The sequence below is a fragment of the Scleropages formosus genome, chromosome 5 (assembly GCF_900964775.1).
Source record: "Scleropages formosus chromosome 5, fSclFor1.1, whole genome shotgun sequence".
NCBI lineage: Eukaryota > Metazoa > Chordata > Actinopteri > Osteoglossiformes > Osteoglossidae > Scleropages > Scleropages formosus.
This window is the reverse complement of record NC_041810.1, coordinates 32,828,065-32,848,298: the sequence shown is the minus strand read 5'-3', so window position 1 is coordinate 32,848,298 and position 20,234 is coordinate 32,828,065.

Here is a 20,234-nt window from a genome sequence, read left to right as displayed (position 1 = left end):
GAATTGTAAACTATTGAGTACATGGTGCATGATTACCAGGGCATTTCCATGTTCGTATATCACATCCTGCTTCACACTCCCGATGCAGTCACAGAATCCACTATGGTATTTATCTGGTAAGAAGAGGCTCAGTTTGAATGACAGTTGATTACACAGTCCTTCATTTATGTCAAAACACTCCTTTTTAGACTAAGTGCAGACAATAGTGTGCATTGGCAGCACAATGTGGGGACTAAGATAGGCAAATACCACTTCAGATTCTATAATCTTTAAAGGGAAAATGTCAGTACTTGTGTATTTAATGTACTATACTGCTCTGTACCTTGATTTTCAGTATTTAAAGTGACATGCTACTCTGTCTTGTATGCCCTCATTAAATTATATTTACAAAAGGTGCATTTTTTTAAAGAAATTGTAAATATTTTATGGACAGCAGAAAGTTATCTTCTAGAAGGAAATAAGCTTATTTATATGAACAATGTGCAAGTCTCATTTGCATATCTAGTATGTGAGTGTCACTCTTCCACCTTTGTCAGGCAGTGGCAGGAAGGATAGAACTCCTATTTAAACATGTCTTAGTGCATATTGTGAATGGGAAACTTGCCGCACATTTTTTTTTTTTTACTCATAACTACGGTGTATTTTTTTGTTAATGTGTTACCATTACGTTTATTCAGTTTTATTTAGTATATTTAGACAGGTTTGGTTAAATTCTTTATTTATTTAATAGCAGAACTGTGCCAAAAGAAACCCTCCTTCAATAAAATTTTAACTAGTTCCACGTAAGTTGTCTGATTTGCTTTTGTTTTTTCTCATCCTTTTCTCCCAAGCAGGAGGAGACCTCAGTGTGTAGTGACTGTTTGAATGCTGCCAGTTTCTGTATTTCCCTCCTTTGATATTTTTTAAAAAAACTAGTGTCACTGAGCAACACATGACTTTTTGCACAGGAAGAGAGCTGGACAGTTAGTTCCAGCTTGCTGAAGACTTGCATCCAAAGTGAATCACGCTATTTTTTTTCAGTCGTCTCCAGTCCATGTCAGTACTCAATGATACTACCTGTGACCATGTTGTTGTTGCAAATCTTGTTCCTTCAGTTGCTTTTCTGCCTGCTGTCAATCAAACATCAGTTGTTGCATAGATCTGGGCAGGTGAACAAACTGTCAGTTCATGTGGTTCATTCCTTTGACATGTCCTCTACTAATGTGTAGTGTGTGAACACCAGGAAAGGGCATAAACCATCAGGATTTGTGATCATGTCAATCCCACAGATCCTCCAAAGCTCAGCTACCTGCTAAGTGCCTCTAACGGTGGCATGAAACATGCAAGTAGAGGCAGGCAGAGAATTTAATTTTGATTTCTTTTGTTGGGATTAGTTTTAGGCAATATGATTTGCTCAAGGGACTTTTTTCGCTCTCTCCTCCCCATCTTTTCTCTGGAGTGATCTGCTCTTCCATTCACCATCAGCTTGTAGTTGTCTGTCGCCATGGTGATAAATTGCCAACGACCTCTTTCTAGATGCTTTTGCTGACTCTACAGGTCTGCAGTTGTCTATCAAGATACTGCAGAATCCTGGAACGTTGACCTCCTGCAGCAACTGCAGGATGGAACACCCTCACATCGAGTTCCATGGGCATGTTGTGTGTCCAAGGCACAGGAACTGTTTCATTCCTGAGGCACTCAGAACACAGAATACAGTGAGTGCAAAAAGAAAGACTTAGATGCAGACACATGATTCTAAAGCAGTTTACTTTCCATCATATCAACCAATATACATCACACAAGTAGCTACATAAAGGTTTATCCAATTCATCAATTCCTAATCACATTCCTATTTTTCTTTAATTAAACACTTGCATTCCATGAGTATCTCCTTGAAAGTTTATTCGTTATTCAACAGTTATGATCTCAAAGTTATGGAGCGTGAACATTTACACATTACATCAACTTAAAAGATCATGGGCGAAGTGAGTCTGGAAGAGGTGAGTTTTAAAATGCTTTTTAAATGTGGAAAAGATTCAGCAGTTCTGAGTGAGAGGTTATTCCGCCATAGCCGAGCCAGAACCAAAAACTTTTGTGCTTTTGCTTTTGAACCTTTTGTGTGTGGGACCACCAAGTGGGACATCACCATGGCCTGGACAAGTAGTTGTGCAGAGTCTGTTGTTAAATGCGGATATTATACAAGATGTATCTGCAGGTACGAATTGTGGCTTTGATGTGCTGACAAAACGACAGACTTGAGTCAATTATTACTCCTGAACTCTTAGCTGGTGAGGTAGGCAAAATCACTGAGTTCGCCAGTTTGATAGAGTTTGTGATAAGAAGACAGGCCATCTGGGAGGTGAGGGATCTCTGTTTTGGAGAGGCTGAGTTGTAAGTGCTGATCAGACATCCAGACAGAGATGCCCGATAGGCAAGCAGCAATGTGCGAGGAAATGTCTGTTGTGCTAGGTGGAAATGAGAGGAAGTATCAATGGTAGTTAAATCTGAGAAGTGATGACAGGGACGAGGGAAGGTGTAGATTGAGAAGAGTAAGGGGCCCAGCACCAAGTCCTGTGAGACACCAGTTGAGAGAGGCTGAAGAGATGAACAGGAGCCTGCCAGCCCACTTAGTAGGATTTGACTGAAGGGTAGGATTCAGACCATTTTAGTGCTGTTCCTTTGATGCTAAGCTGACCAAGAGAGAGTAGAATCCGGTGGGTTGACAGTGCAAAATGCTGCAGACAGATCTAGGAGGATGAGGACCAAGTATTTATTATGTCCCTACTTGTGTGGTTCTAGTACATATACTGTATGTATCTGTGACCTATGACCATGGTGTGGTAGATGAAAACTGCAATCAAGAATTTGTTTCTGCTGTGACACGTGTGTAAAGTAAAATAATAAAGATTGACCACAGGTATGCTGCAGATGCGTATGTGGCTGGAAGGGGCATTTGGAAAGAAGTCCATGAGAACCCATCACCGCTCTGCATGTGCCTGTAATATATGGACTCATGATATCGTCAAACACTTGCCATCCCACTTCATATGTCCCAGTGTTACAGAATACAGGTAAACCAGGAATTCACTATGCCTGTTAGACTTATTCAGTGTTCCACAGAAGACCACCTTCCCACCTTTCAAACTACATTTGTTGCTACTGCTATTGTGAATAAGTGGACAGTCTTGTGTTGTGGTGTACTCACCACAACTTTGAGCTCAATGCTATCAAGCCATTGCTGGTGGAGCAGTTGGTAGAGTAGTAGTTAGAGCTGCTGCCTTTGGCCCTAAAGGTTGTGTGTTTGATCCCCACCTCCAACTGTAGTATGCTTGAGTAAGGTATTTACCCAAAACTGCTCCAGTAACGGAGGGGGGTGTGGTGGCGCAGTGGGTTGGACCATAGTCCTGCTCTCTGGTGGGTCTGGGGTTTGAGTCCCACTTGGGGTGCCCTGTGATGGGCTGGTGTCCCATCCTGGGTGTGTCCCCTCCCCCTCTGGCCTTCTGCCCTGTGTTGCTGGGTAGGCTCTGTGACCCTGTATGGGACAGGTGGTTCAGAAGATGTGTGTGTGTGTGTGTGTGTGTGTGTGTGTGTGTGTGTGTGTGTGTGTGCTCCAGTAACCTTACACTGCTGTTTAAATTGGTAAATATTTGTAAGTACCTTAACACTGTGAGTTGCTTTGGAAAAAAGTGTCAGCTAAATTAATAAATGAAGATGCTGATCAACTTCAGCAGTCAACCTCCTGCCTGCCCCCCTTTTGGAAATCAATGGCCAGGCTGTATCTGTGGTCGAGTAATTTAAATATCTAGGGACCACCATTACCGACACCTTGAAATGGGACAAGCACTTCACCTCCATCATCGGTAAAGTCCCGTTCTGACTGATCTTCCTATGCCATTCGAGGAAGCTCAGTATGTCACAATGCATGCTGAACTTTTGCACAACCTTCATTGAGACTGTTTTGACTACCTCCATCACCACCTCTTTCCCCCCTGCCTCCACCTTCTCCAAGACCAAGCTGCAGCGAGTGAGTCTGCTCTGCTGAGATCATTGGTTGTCAGCTACCATCAATAATAAACCTGTTAACCACCAGGGTGGAGAAGACAGCTGAAAAGACTGCTTGGGATCCTATCCATTTCAGCAGTCATCTCCACACCAAACTGCCATTTGAGAGGCAGTGAATGTCCATCACGACTCCGAATTCACACCATCTCCACAGCTTCTTTCCTGAAGTCATCCACCTCAATAAAATCAACTAGGTGCACCTCAAATAACGCCAAACTCGTTGATGTCTCAGTGGTGCACATTTCTGCAAGGAACTGCTTCAGTGTTAAATATGTAACTTTGCTACCAAATTGCACTTGACAAACCCAGGTTTGGATCCCCCTCTTGCTGTAGTACCTTTGATCAATGTACCTACCCTGAATTGATACTGTAAAAAATTGCCTTACTGTAAGTCAGCCTAAGCTGCTTTGGAGAAATGTGTCAAATAAATAAGTGTTATGCAATTCAACAGTCTGTTACCACTTCTGTGCCAAAAAGTGAATGTTCCACGATGTCTGTTCTGAAAACAGCAGCATTCTGCTTATGACAGCAGCACCACACATTAGTCCTCCACGAAGTAATGGCACACTTACTTAGAGTAAATAACACATGACCTCTGCAGTTGGAAATTCCAGCGTAAACAGGAATGCAGATCTTATGGATGGATATGTAGCTGCACTTGTTCTCAAAGCACTTCAGACAGATTTTCGCCTCCTTTTGCTCTTTCCTTCAAATACCAGAGCCCACGAACAAATGCCCTCTTTTGGATGAATTGTGTAAATGAAATGCCTTGAAGTCCTGTTTTTTCACAATATGCAAATTTATTTACCTTGATTACTAATATATATCTAAATATTGCTGTGAAGTTTGATTTACTTGATTTATGTTTGCAGTTGAGCTTGGTCATTTCCAATTTACATGGCCATCTGAAGCACAACTAAGGGTAATGTGTAACCCTTGAAACTGGGGAGGGTGGGAAAAGTTATTACATTTCCAGCAAGCTCTTTCAAACACAGGACAGGCCTGTAAAGATCTGTACAATGGCAGTCAATCCAGACAAAAGCTGTAAGTAGCAGCGACTCCACGGAAACAGGTGTGGGACACAGCGAGGTAAGACGGCTGCAAGTGCGTGCATCATAGAGCGTATTACATTCCATTTATTAATGTACATTACTACATTTACAATGATCAATTTAGCTGAAGCTTTTTTTACATTTACATTTACATTTATTCATTTAGCAGATGCTTTTGTCCAAAGCAACATACATCTCAGCAAAAGTACAATTTATGCATTAATTTATGCATTTTTCCAAAGTGACTTACGGTGTTAAGTTACTTACAATTACTTACTCATTCATATTCATAGAGCTGGGTAATTTTACTGGGACAATTTTGGGTAAGTACCTTGCTCCAGGGTATTACACTAGTGAGATCTAAACCACTGTGCTATCAGCTGTATCACAGCTAGTATTAATTTCTGCAGAAACAGGCAAAAGTCTTGACACATGCATGGTATTCCATGTCACATGATATCTGGTCTTTTTTTTTTTTAAATGGTATAAAAAAATCTTATTTTGCCACCAAAAGCATCATGGTGGTGTGTTTGACTTGCTCTGGCTCTCAGGGAGGTGAACGCTGTAAAGTGTGCACTCAGTCCATGAGGGATTATTATTCTGCAGTGGGCAGATGCCAACTGTTCAGGGAAAATCTGGATTTAACAGATGTTATTGCGAGTGGAAAAGAACCCGGAAATAGATGGTTAATTGATAATGTACATCTGTTCCTGAATCGGAGCTTTGAACGTTGTCTGGTAGTAGTGGTAGTAGTGTAGTAAAGTGGGTTATTTTCTCACAGTATCTTAAACTTTCAAAAAATGCAGTACGCTGCAGGAAAAACACTGAGAGGTCAAAAAGCCTATAGCAGTGGGCCATGAGGTCATCTGCAGAGCCCTTCTACTTCAGTTTTTTTAGTCCTGTGTTCTGTATCTGATGGTTCTTATGAACCTGCATACGAACATGACTGTTTTATGTAAATAATTCAAAGAGAACAATGTACTGGGCAAAATAATACACACTCTTCCACTGGTTAGCAGGCGTAGCTGGTTCCTGTTTGCACGGTGTGTTTCTGCAGGTTGATGAGACATGGGTACTGCTACTGCAGCTCAAGCGGGTCCAGACATGGGTTTAATCCGCTCTCACTCTGTATAGTCTGCATTTTTTTCTCACGTTTGGATGGGTTTCCTCCGGGTGCTCTGCTTTACTCCCACAGTCCAGAAACATGATTCAGATGACTCTAAATTGTGCTTTGTGTTTGAGTGTGTGTGTCTGTTAGTCTGTGATGGGCTGGCTTAGGCCCACTGTTTCCAGAGTAGGCTCCAGACCACCGTAACCTTCACCTGGGACAATTACTGATAATGGTGGTCAAGTCCTGTTAGACAGCAAAGACTTTTCCAATATTAGGGGAAAATATAATCCATTCCCTCACCCCTCATTCCCCCAAAAATAAGTGCAGGAATAAGTACAAGGTGATAAACTGTGTAAAAATGTGTAAAGTATATAATGAACAAAAGACTTAAGTACTAAGTGGTGGTGCAGTGGGTTTGGCCAGAGCTTGTGCTGTGGTGGGTCTGGGGTTCAAGTCCTGCTTGGAGTGCCTTGTGATGGACTGATATCCTGTCCTGGGTGTGTCCCCTCCCCCTCCAGACTTGTGCCCTGTGTTGCCAGGTTAGGCTCTGGTTCACTGCGATCCCTGCTTGGGACATGCAGTTTTGGACTGTGTGTGCTTAAGTATTGACAATAACAAACAGTTCCTCTTTATTCTCATAAGAACAAAACATACAATTGAGAATTGAAATACAACCTTCCAGTCATCATTTACATTGATGACAGTTCAGCACTATCATTAATGTTATGAAATTTGGATGTCACGTTGCTGTTATGTTCAATGATGGGACTCTATTTCTACACCCGCACTTAATAGAAAACATGACTGCTGCGGAGTGGAAGAACACCAATATGCAGAGAAATTCCGGATAACTTTGTGCACTATGATGGGAGCTCTTCACCAAGCGGAGAAACGGGTAGAGATTGGCTCAGTAAGGAATTCCCATAAGGTGAACGTCCACTAACCGCGTGATGAATGTACTACCATATCTACATAAAATGAACATTTCTGCATGTGAGTGCATGGTTAAAGTAAAGGACTTGCATTTCAGCCAGGGCATACCTTGATTAACCTTGCTCCCTGTGATTCCGGGATAAGCTCTGGACCACCATGACCCTGGAAAGTGGTTAAAGGTAAGTGAATTTTTGTCATTCTTAGAAGAAAAACTGTTTCAGTTCTATTTCAGCTGTTGGGTTGAACTTCACACATTGAAGTATTGCATCTACAGGACTGCATACACGGTATGTCCGAGGTTCCATAAGGTTATAACAAAGTTGAAAATTCTCGATCGGCTAACGGGACAGAGCAAATGTAAACGACCACAGTGCATCTTTCTGCAAAACATGTAAACAAAGCGACTGCGCTGCCAGGCGTATAATGGTACAGTACATACACATGCACACATTTGCTGAAACCGCTTGTCCCAAGCAGGGTCGTGGTGAGCCGGAGCCTAAACCGGCAACACGGGGCGTAAAGCTGGAAGGGGAGGGGACACACCCAGGATGGGATGCCAGTCCGTCGCAAGGCACCCCAAGCGGGACTCAAACCCCAGACCCACCAGAGAGCAGGACCTGGCCAAACCTGCTGCTCCACTGTGCCCCGGTACAGTACATATCTATACATAATGCTCAATAATGATATTAAACATCTGTGTTACTGGCTTATGTATTTATTGCACTGTCCTTTTTATCAGTATTTTAATGTAAACTCTCCTTACTTAGAAATAAAAAGTTTACCATGTAACACATTGTTTCATCCCGTAGGCAGCAGCATCTCAGTCTTGCGTATCCCGCGTCTAACTGAGTGCATCATCTCTCGGTTAACCTTCATCTCATGAAACAAAGTGCATCAGGGCCCCCAAATGTACCAAGACCAATCGTAGTGATGGCAACAAGAAGCAAAGGGGGATTATTGATTTGGAAATGAAATTAAAGGTGATTAAACAACACAAAGGTGGAAAAGGAGTGAACGTTATTGCTCGCAAGTTAGGCATGTCCCACTCGACAATCACGTATACAGTAGTACAGTAAAGGTGGTCCCCAATTTATGATGGGGTTAGGTTCTGCGAAACCCATCATAAGTCGAAAATATTACAAGTTGAAAATGCATTTAATACAACTAACCTATACCGAATGTCATATCCTAGCATATGTGTGATGGCCATTATGGGTTTGTCGCTTTCATGGTGGGCAATAATCTTGAGTTTTTCCTCAAGAGTAATTTCCTCCCTCTTCTCTTTCCCAGCAGTAGCACGAGACACAGATTGGCATTTCTTGACATTGTGGAAGCACAAAACACAACGTAGATACAGGGCGGGTATTTGTATCGCAACTGTGTACAGACTGGAAGATGTGGATTTCTGCCGCTGCCCAGCATCTCGAGAGAGTATCGCACCACATATCGCTTGCCCGGGAAAAAAACTAAATTCAAAATTCGAAGTACGGTTTCCACTGAATGTCTATCGCCAGCTCACCATCGTAAAGTTGAAAAATCGCAAGTCTAACCATCCTAAGTCGAGGAGCATCTGTACTGTGTTAGTTAGTTGAAATACAGTACAGAACTTTGTCTATTTAGTCAGTAAAAGTACAATATAGGTACAGTATACCATAATAGGCTTGTATAGTATATGATGTAGATGATGGGTTCGCACAACATCGAAATCGCCTAATGTCCTATTTGACAGAACGCATCCCTGATGTTAACCGATGCATGACTATAGGTATGTGCCGCTTTACAACGTTTCGGGCAGCAACGGACCGCATATACGACGGCGGTCCCATAAAAATGCATGCGTCACTTAACGACGAGGATATGTTCTGAGAAATGTGTCATTAGACGATTTCATCGTTGTGCAAACATAAAAAGTGTTCTTATACAAACCTAGATGGTATATACTTGATGCAGTCAAAAGATGCGGTAAACAAGATTTATAACCCTGCTGCCAGCGTAACACAGCATAATCTGTTTTACAGTAAACTTTGTTTGTTTACACCAGCTGCACCATCACGAACATGTGAGCAACATGTTGCGCTACGCTTTTCAGCTCCATTATAATGGGACCACCGTTGTATATGGGGTCAGTTGTTAATTGAAACGTCGTTAAGCGGCGTTATTTGTCTAAGTACGCTCTACTGTGTTCGCTCAACGACGAAGTCGCACTGCGACTGGTTTCACAGAATGTATCCTCGTCGTTAAGCAGCGCGTACCTGTACTTACATGGATGAGGAGTGATGCAATTTATTTAATTGCTAATACCCAATATTTCATGTCCTTCTCTTATGTGATAATGTTCTGTGTACGAACTGGCGATGCAAAAAGCCACGGTAGGGGGTCAAGACGATGGAACTGAGGCACAGGAAGTAGCGTGGGTCACTGTTGACACACTTCCTTGCTGGGCTGAGCTCCATGTAGGAAATAGTCCGGTGCAGTTAGCAAATTTTTGACCTTTCTAATGGTTTATGAGTAATGAATTCCACGTCTTTCTCTGCGTTCCTCTCCATTCCACCATTTGGAGAAATACCCCTTCCACCTGGGCCCACAGAAAGCATGGATGGCTCTAGTCTTGTGTGAGCACTGAACTTCCACATGCTCTGCCACAAGACTAAGCCACGGTGTGTGTGCGTTTCCTACTCTCGGTAAACAACAGCAGGTAGAAAACATTGCCAGGGCTGTGGGGAAAGGCAAGGCGAGGTGAATGAAAGAAAAAGATTTTTTTTTTTCCCCAAAAAGAAGAGAAATGGAGACAACCAAAAAAAAAAAAGTTGCATTGGTTTTAGTAAATCATGGGGTTCTTTTTAGCGAGATCAAAGGAAGCGCTCCCCCTTTGATGTGGCAGCGTGCTGTTTAAGGTACAGCATGAATGGAGAGATGTCAAGCTGCAAGGTGCCTCTGTAGTTTACGACGAGTGCTGGAGAGGACCGGAGATGAAAGGCGAAGACCGAGTTTGATAATGAATGTCCAGCAAGTAGGCAGCCCTGTTCTTAACAGCCCTTCTCAGCGGGAAGAGTTCGTCCTAACCTTGAAGACCACTCCCAAACCTGGCGCAACTGCCCGACACGAGGCTCCGTTCCCGGCCGCCGGAGACTAAATCAACACTCTGGCTTGTGGAGGGCTATCGATGTGAGCTTTAATCTTCTTGTCAATTAAAAGCGGATTGACGCCACCTCCTGAGTGCCCCACACACACACACACACAAGTGCTTAGGGTACGCCCACCTGAAACACATTCTAGCCATGTCTAGTTAAGGACTTTCCTAGGTGGCCCAGCTTCGAAACGTTGTTTTCAACATTTCATGCAGACGCATGAAATATGATTCATGACAAAGCAATGTCTCTTTTTGACTGTGACTAGATGCTGTGTTCTGTACTGTGCGTGTCAACCGTAAACCGAAAATTAATGTTTTTCCAAAGCGCTAAGTTGAAAGACCTCTGTGTTGTACGTTCGGTCCCATGGGCCATTATCACCACTTACTTGGGTACAGTCCTCCCACACCTTACAAAGGTAATATGTTCTTGAAAACCTTTTTTTAAGGTGACTTCTCACCACTCCAAAATGAAATTACTGTTTCGAGTTTGGTGTAAGCGGAGGAAGATGGATGGATGGATGGATGGAGTTTGGCTGTAGGATATATGAAGATACCAGAGTGGTTGCCATTACAGACACCCCTCTACTTTCATAATCCGGATTTACGTAAAAAATTCCTGGCATACACTTATTTATGGAGAGCGCTTTTATTTTACACAAAACATCTGAAATACGTTAAGTGCAAGTCGGCGTAATCAGACAAGGCAGGAAGCTGCATCTTCCCAGTTCTTACGTGTTTTCAGCCATGAACACATCTCCTCTCATTGGTGTATGCTTTTTTCACATATTTTCTACCCTTTTCATTATTCACAATGCCTGGTGGTAAACGTGCACTTGAAGGAAAACGAGAACCGTCTCACAAGCGTACAGCAATCGATTTGGAGATGAAATTGAAAATAATGAGGAAGTACGAAGATGGACAAAAATGATCGTCTATAGCATGGGAACCAGGTTTAGCCGTATCGATTATAAATACAACAGTGAAGGATGTTGAACAAATAAAGGAGCACGTGAGAAGAACAGCTAGCTTGAAAACAACAATAACAAAGAAACATCATGGTGCAATAACTGAGATGGAAAAAATTATTAATGTTATGTTTAATTTTGAGGGAGGAGGGGAATCCAACATACATAACTTTTGACTTACGTAAGGGGTTGAAGAACGGTCTATTTGTGTAAATTGAGAGGTGTCTGTACATGGCTTTTATTGGAGCAGAAAGGCAGCTAGAGATTACAGTTTGGAAGAATATGCCATAGTCTTGATCCATGACCTCCACCAACAGGGTCAAGACCTCCATGCAGCCTGACAAGCCACATGGACGTTATTCACCCCAGCACCATCATACACAGCCCCCAGAGCTGGACAACTTGGATATGTAAATTATTACATTACACAAATATTTATTGTTCCGTTCCAAGTCTTATTCCTAGGGGCACCCTAGAGCATTGTTGCTACATCAGCATCTTTCATTAGAATGGACACAGTTACTTCAATAGTTAACATTCACTACTGTTGCACAGCATAACTAGGCAGTTTTACTTGATTAATTACTCTGTAATACTATTTAAGGGGGCACGGTGGCGCGGCAGGCTTGGCCAGGTCCCGCTCTCTGGCGGGTCTGGGGTTTGAAACCTGCTTGGGTTCAAACTAGGTGTGTCCCCTCCCCCTCCAGCCTTGCACCCTGTGTTGCTGGGTTAGGCTCCGGTTCACCGCGACCCCGCTCGGGACAAGTGGTTTCAGACTGTGTGTGTGTGTGTGTGTGTGTGTGTGTCTAGTACTAAACTGTTTAACAGGCTGTCAGCTCTGTCATAATGGTTATGTATCATGCTGAACATAGCGTAAGTTTCCTCTGGATGCCCTGACTTCCCTCACAGTCCAAATGTGTTTCAGGTGGATTGATGACCCAAAATTACCAGTAGTGTGCAAACATGTGTATCTTGCATTGCTTTGGTGCTGACACTACACATGCAGCCAAAAATTGTCTGACCCTGCCACCATACAATGCGATATGCTGCAAGGTGTGTATGTGTGATTGCCCTTTGACATCCCATCCATGGTGTACCATTTCTTAGACCCTGTGTTTCCAATACAGGTTCCAGAGCAGGACTGGTAACCCTAAACTGCCTACAGTGTATGTGTGTATGTCTATTACATTGTGCAGCTGTATTATTAATTATACTTTATTATCACTGTACAGAGGGGATTAATAATCATACTTTATTTATCACCATGGGGAAAGTCACCCTGGTTGCAGCTTCACAAAATCCAAATTAGGTCCTAGTAAATGGGAAGAAATACCTCAAAACAGGGATTTTAAATTAAACTACTCATAAAGTTGAATTCTCCTCATTTGGATGACTACCTGAGGGATGACTGAATACATAAAAACCTAAGAGTCATAAAGGGAAGATTTTTCAGACAATGGCTAATGATTTATGGTATAGGTTTTGTTATTATCTGATCACATATGGCTGGCTATATCAAGTCTTCTCATTTTTCATAAACTGCTAGTATTAAACATTGTTATGATCTCAGCGCAAAGCAGAAAGTGTCCAGATGTTTTTTGTAGTTGATGTTTCTCTGATGCTTGTGATGGATGCCAAAACAGAGGTAGGGGAGGGATCAGTCATACTGATGATAATAAGGAAAGAGGCACCATGGGCAGCATGGCTATGATCTTCTCAACTTTCATCTGAAGTTAAACGGCATATGGCTGCTACTAATTGTGGACCCGCCTGGTGTTAATCAACGGTTCTGGGATCGGGTCACTAAGGAGGACAGTGGTTGCTGCTGGGAGATGGTATACTTGAGAGAGGCACACTGCAGCAGGGAGTCTCTTCTTTGAGGTGTGTGATTCCCAGTGAAGTCTGTGTGATGTGTGTGCCTCCCCTGTGGAAGAAGCAGACTGATGCTACAACATGCAGTACGCATGCTCCTCAGTCCTCAAGCGCAAGGTGAAGGACAAAAGATGAGTGGACGTGTGACCTCAACGGCTCTGCACTGTATATAAAACACTTTTTCTCAGCAGTTCTGAGCGAGAGGGGGAGGTTGTTCCACCACAATGAAGCCAGAACTGGGAACCTCCGTGCTTTATCTTTCGTGCGTGGGACCACCAAGTGGGCAGATGTTGAAGAGCGTAGCAGTCTGGTTGGCATGTAGCAAATGATCAAGTCTTGTAGATAGCTGGGAGTAGTTCTATTGATGCATTTGTAGGCAATAAGCAGGGTCTTAAGTTTGATCCGGGCAGCTATAGGAAGCCAGTGCGGTGAAACGAGTAGAGGAGATACATGGGAATGCTTTGGCAAGTCAAACACAACTTGTGCAGCAGCATTCTGTATCAGCTGTAGAGGTTTTATGGCAGTAGCTGGAAGACCAGACGAGAGAATTGCAGTAGTCCAGACGAGATGTCACCATGGCCTGGACAAGTAGCTAGACAGAGCTGGTTGTGAGGTAAGGACGGATTCTGCAAATGTTATGCAGGATGTATCTGCAGGTCTGGGTTGTGGCATCGATGCGCTGAGAGAAAGATAGACTTGAATCAATAATCACTCCCAGACTCTTAGCCATTGGCACCTGTACCAATACCAGATAACCAGCTCAATGCTTCATGTGCTTGAGCTCACAATTCATAATTCTCCCTCAGTCATATTAGACCTGTTTATGTAACAGAACATACTGCTCCATGTATTTCTCTGTCTTGTCTCTCCATTGACTTCTTGTCGCTGCCTGTAGCAAGCTCAACACACATTACAGTGTACAGGACAGTCAAAGGATCTACACCCTGATGCCTACCAGACCTGATCGCTCCCTACACCCCAGTAAGAAAGCTGAGCTCATCTGCCTCTGGCTGCTTGCTGGTTACATACGTGAGACGTTCAAAATCAAAGTCAAAGTGGCTTAATTGTCATTTAAACCATATACAGCTGTTCCAGTATACAGTGAAATGAAGCAATGTTCCTCTAGGACCATGGTGCTATATAGAAACAACTCAGAGCAACCTACACAATAAAAAATAAATATAAACTATTTATATATATATATATATATATACATACAATAAATGCTGTAAATGTAAACATACTAGTTAGGTTTTAACAGCAATTTAAGAAAGAAGAGTGCAAAAAATTGCCAAGGGAGTGGAATGGTTTCAGTTGAGTATGGGTGTGTACAATAGCCTGTACATTCCCAGTTTGATTCTGATGTCGTGAAATGAATTTCCAATTTCCCTCAGAGTGACTGAATCCCTTTATGTACAGAAGTATCCAGCTATCTGCCTTCCCGGTATCACTGTTTTTACTACAATGCCTCTTGAAAATTAATACCCTTCTTCACTATCCACCCTGACCCCTTCTGCTATAACACATTTTTGTCTGTGTCTCTGAGAAATATAATAAAAATTAGCCTCTAACAATACATTTTCTGATATTTTCTTACTCAAACTGACAAACAATGCAGCAAAACATACTGCAGTGACAGTGACAGGAGCAATAGTTCTCCCATAATGCACTACTGCTGCTTTGGATGTAGCTACTTGTTGGGAAACCGTTGTGGGGAATTATGTGGGATTAATGATTCCTGTGTCATCCTGGTGTTCAACAGCTTTTGGCTATGTGTGTGTGTGTGTGTGTGTGTGTGTGTGTGTGAGTGTGAGTGTGAGTGTGAGTGTGAGTGTGAGTGTGAGTGTGAGTGTGAGTGTGAGTGAGAGAGATGATGCAAGGGCTTGTGTTTCAACACTTCTGTTTCCTGAGCTGTCTTTCAGTAACACCTCTGACACCACAGTCAGGGTGGGTTGTAACAATATTTCTGGGCTGCTAAATATCGTACAGTATACCATGTTGCTTTATTATTATGGTTATTTTAACCTATTATTATTTTAAATGTTTTATGTAATTTTTACAAACATTTATCAAAGTTAGCTGGGATTTTTGGGATGGGCAGAGAACCAGCTATAATTTTCCCAGTGTGGAATAATGGGAAATGGGCTTCCGCTATCTTCCTTTTCCTTTTCCAATCCATTTTCAGGAACAAGTTAGGGTAGATAGTATGGTACATCTGTGTTCAAGAAGAGTCTCAAAACCAATTTGTTTCAGACCTATTTCCCTCCTCAAGTGCTTGTCGGCTACATAAATTTGCAACACATCATTGGTCGCGATTCCCTTTATGTTTCATAGCTGACTCTCAAAAGTGTAGGCAGCTATTCAAATAATGTGTGCTGGTAAAAACCTGTGTTATCAAAGTAATACAGTGCTTTGATAATCAAGTGTCTGTTTCTAAAGATCCTTGCCTCTTGTTAAAGGCACTTTTATGTACCCTGAGTTGTGAACAGGTTAAATTGTAGAATTATGTTAGAAGAATAAATTTCACATAACACTGTGTTCAAGCAGAATTACAGTGTAATGGCGCTGGGGGGCTGATGTACACACACTGTCCAAAACTTCTTGTCCCTAGTGGGATTGTGCCGAGCCAGAGCCTAACCCGGCAACATAGGGCACAAGGCTGGAGGGAGAGGGGATACATCCTAGATGGGACGCCAGTCTGTCACAAGGCACCCCAAAAAAGACTCAAACCCCAGACCCACCAAAGAGCGGGATCCAGCCAAACCCGCTGCGCCACCATGCCACCATGCCCCTGGGGCTGATGTAGATTAATGTAAATAGTTGCTGTTAGTGTCTTGTATTCTTGTACATAGTTCTGTGTTCCCTTCTGATCGGCTGTTACATTGCTTATGCTTGGTTTGCCACGAGGGAATTCTGGGGGGTTCGAGGGATGACCCCCTAACTACTATGTGGAGTAGGGGGCTTAGAGTGACCTGGGGGAACTTTCCAGTGTTTGGGGACTGTCTTATACTGTCTTTCTGAAAACTGCTGTTGAAAAGACATGTACGTAGTCAATAAAATCATCTTCCTAGAACTCTGTCACTAGTAGCTACAAGGGTGTGGGGGGTGCATTCTGTATACAAGGATGGCAATACGAGGTATACAGCAGCTGGAAAAGGAGTCTCACACCACCACATAAACCAGTATACGTTGCATGAGTAGCTCCATATAAGTCTCTTTTCAAATTATTAAACAGATAACATAGCACATGTTTACTGAGCGCTTAGGAGATCACGGGAGAAGTGAGTCCAAAAGAAGTGAGGATTACATTTGGAGATTCGGTGGAGTCCAGTTATTTTGAGTTCTTCTGACATCATAAACATCAACAAATCCTGCTTCCTCACAGCACCATTAATGTCATCTCTGTGGATGCCAGGATAAACGCATTTCCTCCAAATCCAAACATCTCTGCACATATCTTTACGGAACATATGTAGCCAAAGAGAAATGATTTTGAAGATGGGAAACTTCAAACAGTCCTGAATCTCTTGCGCTGTGAGATCTGTCATATGTTGTGTGATGTAATCTGTTCGGAGCTTCAGGCACCGGGTTTCACGGACAAGAAAACCGTGTCGGCCAGTTACAGCTCTGGCTATGTGAGCCTGATAGCTGTACTGGCCAATCACAATTCAGGATACATGAACCAGGCAGCTGTGCTGGCCAATCACATTTAGTATCTCTGTTAGCTGGAGAGGCCAATCACATTTTCAGGCTGTGCTGACTAATGAAATTGGTAGACCAATCAAAATACACTCTGGTATTCCTGCATGCATTTTCATTTATTTTTAATTGCATTTTCTTCATTTATCAGTTTAACATTTCTTTCTCCTGCAGGGCAAAACTGACCTGCCATCAAGTAGCACTTAAACACACCAAAACAGAATAGGACTGTAGGGCTAACATTTTCAACTCTGTTACACAGGTGATTACAGCTTGTTTCTTGTTGGCTAATCAGTAAAATGAGGAACATTGCACATGCGTATGGGATGAATTCTGAGAGAACATATTTTCATTTTCAATCATTTCAAAAGTTAAGAAGCTGAAAGTGGTTGGAAGCTGACAAACACATGCTTATGGAATGCATTAGTTCTGTTGGGATTACATTTATTAGTTTAGCTGGCATTTTTCTCCAAAGCAAGTTACAGTGTCAAGGTTACAATTATTTCCCCATTTATACAGCTGGGTAATTTTTTACTGGGCACTTCAGGATAAGTGCCTTGCTCAAGAGTAAATGACTTTTAACAAATTTTTAGTAACAACATTAATTGTAATGTTTGAAGTTGAAAATAAAGCAAATTTACAGGTAATTGTTTCATTTATTATAACTTTGTCTGTGTAACGACACTGACAAAGGCAGGTTAGTGAATCCAAGTGTTGTGGTTTATTAGTGTAAAGCAATTACACGTCAAATGTATGACATTATATTTAGCAGAAGCTTTTCTCTAAAGTGACTTCTAATGAACTCCATGCAGTGTTATCAGCCCACACACCTTATTCACCGTGGTGACTTACACTGCTAGATACACTACTTCCAATGGGTCACTCATCCAAACATCAGTGGAACACACTTTCTTTGTCACTCACACACTCTGGGTGAACCTGAACAGCATATCTTTGGACTATGGGAGGAAACCCACACAGACACAGGGAGAGCACACAAACTCCGCACAGGCTGAGTGGGGAATCTCGGACCACCCACGCGCTGTGAGACAACACCGCTATTCGCTGTGCCACCAAGCCAACATACCACTAATGGCATACTAAAACTGAGTCTTGAAGTCTCAGCTGTGGGTCAGTGCAAAACTCAGCAAGGACTATCCTTCAGTTCTCAAGCTTTATGGCAGGGACTGATTGTGAATGGGAATACAGGGTAAAGTAGAGACCCAAACAAGGAGTGGTGACCAAGGAAAAGACTATCTGTTTCTACAGAAAACAACCTGCAGATAAATCCAGGAATATCCGTATTGCTAATCTTTTATTGATTTTGATTTAGCGGTAAAAGTGACTTTGGATGGTTTGGAAATTGCACCGTTTTGGATTGCAAGACCCTGCAGCGGATAGTGAGGACAGCTGAGAAGATCACCAGGGTCTCTCTCCTCTCCATCACAGACATTTACACCATTGTGGATGACCCCATGCACCCCCACACAAACTCTTCACCCTCCTGCCATCTGGTAAAAGGTACCGAAGCATTCATGCCCTCGCGGCCACTGTGTAACTGTTTCTTCCCTCAAATCATCAGAATCCTCCAGGGTCTGGACTCTCTCACGCACACACACACACACTCACTCACTCAAATGAACACCGTTCCACTGTTTTGGCAATTTTTTTCCACTCTTCTTTCTTAAATTGCTGCTAAAACACCTAACTGATATGTTTATATTTATAGCATTTATTGTATATTTATTGTTTATGTTTATTATTGACCGGGGGTGCGGTGGCGCAGTGGGTTGGACCGCAGTTCTGCTCTCCGGTGGGTCTGGGGTTCAAGTCCCGCTTGGGGTGCCTTGCGGCAGACTGGCGTCCCGTCCTGGGTGTGTCCCCTTCCCCCTCTGGCCTTACACCCTGTGTTGCTGGGTAGGCTCTGGTTCCCCGTGACCCCGTGAGGGACCAGCGGTTCTGAATGTGTGTGTGTGTGTGTGTGTGTGTGTGTGTGTGTGTGTGTGTTTATTATTGCTTAAATAAAGAAATTTATTGTTTATTGTGTTGGTGGCTCTGAGTTGTTTCTATATAGCACCATGGTCCTGAAAAAATGTTGTTTCATTTCGCTGTGTACTGAACCAGCTGTATATGGTTGAAATGACAATAAAGCCACTTTGACCTGACTTGACTGGATTTACAAAAAATTGAGTTCTGCTCGTAAGTTGATGAACCAGTGCACATAATTATAGCAACAAGGTGAGGTTTTAAACTTTAGAATCTCATGGGGCCCATGTTTAGAAGATCTGATCTAGGCCAAACACAAATCCAGGCACACGGGCTTTTTAATGGCCAGATCTTTCAAAAACACTGCAGCCCGTTTCCCTCCATAAAGATATTGGACAGCACAGGTTCTCTATTTGCAATCTTGGGAGAAAAGATAAACAAAGTTCCTTTCTTTCAAAATAGTTGATTTGAGGTTCACAGACTGCAAAACCAAAATGTTGTGAAATATTGCCAAGGCAGACCTCAACTTTTCTACATTATGGATAAAGGGAGAGACTCCCTTTCGCCACATGCTTCCAGGATAGACTCTGGATCACCGCAACCCTGCACAGGACAAGCAGTTATTGAAACTGGATGGAATCCAGTTTCTACATCTCAGAATATGTATAATTTCTTCTAACTCAAAGATGATCATGAAACTCACTCATGTTGGAAAATGTGATTGATATTAGTGGCAACAGCGCCCTCTCGTGGCAGCACTCCAGCGCCGCAGCTCACAATATTCCACTACATACCAAATGTGGTGTCGCTCTGACTTGTACATTTAGTTTCTTACACAGTAATTTCAGTTGTTTTGAATAAGTGTTGCTGGAAAGCCAGGGTAAAAAAAACCACTTGTTTGAGTTAAACTGCACTGTGTTGTTTCCCTCCAACGATTTAGTAAACAGTTTCAGCAGTTTGGGTTTCATACTTGAGCTACAGTAAGAGCGAAGAGAGGCGGTGGCTGAGGTTTCATAAGGTTCAATAACCGGAATGCTCGAAATTCCTTTTAAAATACCAGTTAAAGGGGCTGAACGGAGGACATCATGTCTTCTGGAAAGACGGAAAATGGCGGACAGAGAGAGGAACAGGGAGAGAACGGGAGTTTTATGAGAGGAAGTGGCCTCACCGAAAGTGGTCTGGGGATTTACCCGCCCCAAAAACTCTTTATTTTTAATTTTCTTTTTGTCTCAACACGTCAAGCTCCTTGAGATGGGGGAATCGCCCCTTTGGGATGAAACGGCGCAATAAAACCTCTGGAAAGGGGGATTGGGCTTTGTATAAAAATGGGACAGTTGGTAGAGTAGTTCGTGCTGCTGCCTTGACCACGAGATCACCAGTTCAGTACCCCTGAGCAAGGTACTTCCCCTCAGCTGCGGTAAGATTATAAATGGGTGAATTATCGT